This window comes from Conger conger, chromosome 4 (assembly GCF_963514075.1).
Source record: "Conger conger chromosome 4, fConCon1.1, whole genome shotgun sequence".
Classification (NCBI taxonomy): domain Eukaryota; kingdom Metazoa; phylum Chordata; class Actinopteri; order Anguilliformes; family Congridae; genus Conger; species Conger conger.
In genome coordinates this window covers 74,966,460-74,970,873 of record NC_083763.1, presented here as the reverse complement: position 1 = coordinate 74,970,873, position 4,414 = coordinate 74,966,460, and the positions used below count along the sequence as shown (strand labels likewise).

Below are 4,414 nucleotides of genomic sequence, written 5' to 3'. Positions count from 1 at the left end.
TTTCTTTCAGTTTTTTTAATTTTTTAATTTTTTTTTTTACAATTGCAAACAAGCATTTTTTGATACAGTTTAACTTTTTACACAAGAGCACTGTATGTGGGCCAAACGGAATCATTTTTTAATTGCTTTTAAAACAATATCAGGCTGAACCACCAAAATCTATGTGTTTCTGGAGTTTGCGCAGTCTTCAGCAGCAGAATTTCCATAAAAATAAATTTAAAAAATTAAATTAAAAAATGTAATAAGGTCCGCTTAGAATAAAGATATGGACGTCGTGGCGTCTGAAGAGATGCGTGGTGACGTCATCGCGTCTGTTTTTCGCTCTGGTGTGCGAGTGTATTCGCTGTGGCGTAGAGATGGCGATTGCAGCTGCACGCTCGGCTTAATAGGCGCAGAGACAGCTAGCTCACAGCAGCGAGAGCCGAACGCCAAGCCGCTGTTACGCAGAGAGGCATATTGCACAACCCGGCGGGGAGTGACCGGCTCGGTAAGTTAGTACTGCGGAGCATTTCGACAAAGGGACGTCCGGTGCGCGCTGTCATTCGCCCGAGACCCGTGTAAGAACTGCATTTAACGTCAGCTTGCTTGCCTATTGTCCGCCCACCGCAGAGCAGTTGCGGTCGTGTTGGATCCAGAGGTTGCACTCTGAGATTTGTTTGTGTTCGCTTCTGGGTAAAGATGGCCGACACCAGCGGTTAACGCCACGGGCCTGTCCGAGGAGAGTACAGGCACGTTGTTTCATCTGTGGGATGCCGTGCTAACGTTAATTTGCTGCACAAAGCTAGTCACTAGCTATAGGGAACAACAATTTAGGCGATTGGCGACTAACCGTCGCCTGTGAGCTTGAAAGACTCTGAGTGACACACTAAATGTTTTATCCAACAACTGCAACTGACAAGCCCATTGCTGCCCAGCTGAAATAGACTATTTACTACCTAGTTGTGTTGTTATGTCTCATGGTCGTTTTTTTATAGCAAAAGTTAACTTTTTATAACTTGGCTACTTTGGTAGCATGCTAACTAGTTATATGTCCTAGGTTATTGGTTGTGTCCAGTCCAATGAAGTTTCCGTTGCAGTTAGCTGGCTAGATGTTAACTTGGCTGAACGAGAATACATTTCATCAGGTGTTTGATTGACAGGAGTAGCTACCAAAACCGGACACATCTCATTTTCGTTTCGCTATGCCGGCCTGTCTTACTGGCTAACAGTGTAACGTTAGCTACTAATTTAAATGTGGCAACCCGAAAGCGATTGTGTTGGTAACACAACATGCGATGAAAGTGACTGTAACAACATTGCTGTGGTAATGCAGTGACAGTGGACGTGTGTCCTTTCAGCGGCTGCGGGGCGCTAAGAAATGTGTTAACCTTGCAGAACCGCGCGGCGACCGAGGGGAAAAGTTCAGCTGCCGTGACGTGCTACGAATAGCCGGAGAGAAGCAGCCTCAAGCCATAGCCGACCACTGTGTGGAGTGCCTCTACAGCGGCAGGGTTTACAAAAAAACAAAAACCTCTTCTAGTTCTAAGAATAATACATTTATGTTTCCCTAGTGCGCCGTTCCAACAAAGCCTCCAGTCAAATGGGAAACTACATTTCAGTTTGTGTGTTTACGTGGGCCGGTTTAACGATCTCAGCGATTGAGGAAGTATCTACAGTATGCACCCGCAGCAAAGAAGCTATTCAGAATAACACCGAGAAAGCAGACACACCCAAAAGAGTCGTGAACTCGGAACTGACATCACTTGGCGATTTACGACGGGTTAAAAAGTCGGCTAACTGCTTGCGCTCTACACGGCCCCACAGAAGCGCTGGTCCTGACAGGCTTTTTGACAGCTGGCCCGCTGCGCAGCAGCGAGTCCAGGAAGTCGTTGCTGAAGAGAGTGCGCGTTTGGCTCTTCCCATTGTGATTGTTTATCTTCCGTGACCTTGCGTGGACAGACAGCTGTGCTCAGCGCTGGTGAAACACGCTGCGGGTCTTCGTGCTGCAGTCGGTCTGTGGACTGACTGCTTGCTCTTGTTCCTGAAGAATGTCCAGGGGGAAAAGCCGCACTGCCGTTGGGCCCTTGAGCAAGGCACTTAACCCCACATTGCTCCCCAGTTGCCACACTGTGGCTGCCCTCTGCTCCTGAGTAAACAACTGTGGGTCAAATGGACAGAGGAAAAATTACACCACGGGGTTAAACGAAGTATATCTTCTTTTGATTTAGTTTTGGGGCTCATATTTAGGCCCTTTATGTGGTGGCATCCCAGCATGCTCTGCGGCTCTGGCCCCCTGGCATAACCATGTTCCGAACACCAAGTTAGCTCACAATGTACCGAATAGTGCAACTTTCATGGCAAATAAATACAAAATGACTTCCAGATCAGCTTGGTTGTGTGTATGTATGTATATGTGTGTGTGTGTGTGTGTGTGTGTGTGTGTGTGTGTGTGTTAAGTCTAATTCTTTCTGTTTTTATAAAACTTGGTACGAGTCACATAAGCGATCCATTTCAGCATACAGCGACATGGTAATAGTGCTCCACTGTGACATTGTGGTGGGGAAGCTGTTGCCAACGAGAGACTATTTGTCGTTTTTTTTAAATACATATATTGGTCCAATTAACATCAATCAAAGTGTTTTAGTATTTGGGAAGGTCGATAAGCTACCACAATCATAAACCACATTCCTCAGAATCGGAAGAAGATCAGGAGCTTGTGGTTGGCGAATGAAGTTTAAGAAAATGGATTTATATCTGTAGCATCCCCACCGATAAATGGTCAAGACTTAAACTGATGGTTTTCTTGATTTATTGAAATCCTTCCATTGTCAACCAATAAACCACCGCAAGAGCTTGTGCCTCTTCGGCGGGTGCTAAAACAATTCAATATTTAACTTGAACTTCATCGCTAACTTTCTGTCTTTGTTAACATTACTGTTGCGTTCTCTTCTTCTCCTTTGTACGCGCTAGGAACTCGCTAGAGTAGGACACATTATTTCAACATAAAAGTCCTTCAAATAAGGCAGAATATAAGGCAATATTTATAGCTCCTGACTACTCAATAGTGCTGTGTTTTCTTTAGAACTAATTCAGAAATTGGGTCCTTTACAATATCACTGTATATAATTCTAGTGGGCCTTGAACAGATCTTTTCACTGGTTGATCTTGGGAGATGGCAAGGTGGGGGGGGGGGGGGGGGGAGAGGAGAGGTGGGTCCACAGGTGGATCATTCATACGTCGGGCTTTCTGGGAAAAAGTGCCGGGCAGTGACAGCGGAGATCAAAGAGACAAAGAAGCCTTTCTGCACCAGGACAACACACACACACACACACACACACACACACGCGCACACACACACACGCGCCACGCGCACACACGCACACACGCGCACACGCACACTCACACACAAACACGCACACACGCGCACACGCACACTCACACACAAACACGCACACTCACACTCACTCACTGACACACACGCGCACACGCACACACGCACACTCACACTCACGCTGAACTCTGACTTCCTGTTCCCCTCTTTTCTGTTTCCTGCTTCCTGTTTCTGCAGAGACCATGGGACACGGAGTGGGCTGAGGATCTGGAGAGCCCTGCAACCACACCGACTGTGAGCAGGCCTGCTTCCCTTTGTTACCCCCTTACCCTTATTACCCCCCCCCCCCCCCCCCCCCCCCCCCACCCTTATTAGGGACGACATGGCTCAGGCAGTAAGAGCAGTCGTCTCATTGGCTCAGGCGGTAAGAGCAGTCGTCTCATTGGCTCAGGCAGTAAGAGCAGTCGTCTGGCAGTCGGAGGGTTGCCGGTTCGATCCCCCGCCTGGGCTGTGTTGAAGTGTCCCTGAGCAAGACACCCAACCCCCAAATGCTCCTGACGAGCTGGTCGGCGCCTTGCATGGCAGCCAATCACCGTCAGTGTGCGAGTGTGTGTATGAATGGGTGAATGAGAAACATCAATTGTGCAGCGCTTTGGATAAAGGTGCTATATACCAACCATTTACCATTTATTACCCCTCCCCCTGATCTTCATTTATCTTCTCCCCCTGCCCTTATCCCCCCCTATCTTTACCCTCATTACCCCGCTATCTTTACCCCCTTCCCCTGATCATCTCAGACCCATGAGCAGGCCTCCTTCTCTTTATTACCCATCTGTTTTTATTACCCCCTATCTTTACCCCCCGCTATGTGTGCACTGGCCTCAGAACTGGAGTCAGTCCCCTGGGCGCTGCTCTGTGGCTGCTCACCGCTGCAATGGAGCAGGGATGAGTCAAACGCAGAGGACGCATTTCAACACCAATCACAAACAAACAAACATATAAATCCTGCTGTAGAAATGGATGGTCTATAAAATATGCACGCGGTGCACACTGCTCTTTATCTGAGTGTCTGGAGCGGATTACGGTGTATGGTGTAGGAAATGG

The 4,414-nt window shown here is 47.9% G+C and overlaps 1 protein-coding gene across 2 annotated transcripts in view; it reads left to right on the top strand.

The window, feature by feature from the left end:
* The first annotated feature begins 306 nt into the window (after positions 1-306).
* The window catches only part of LOC133126350 (NEDD4-like E3 ubiquitin-protein ligase WWP1), a 24,234-nt gene continuing 20,126 nt past the window's right edge, over positions 307-4,414 (top strand). The window contains exons 1-2 of one of the 2 annotated variants that reach the window (XM_061238499.1): positions 307-487; positions 3,548-3,604. The gene's annotated coding sequence lies outside the window, so the exon portion shown is untranslated. Of the gene's footprint in view, positions 558-3,547; positions 3,605-4,414 lie in introns of both variants that reach the window. The other variant, XM_061238498.1, reaches the window with a different exon arrangement.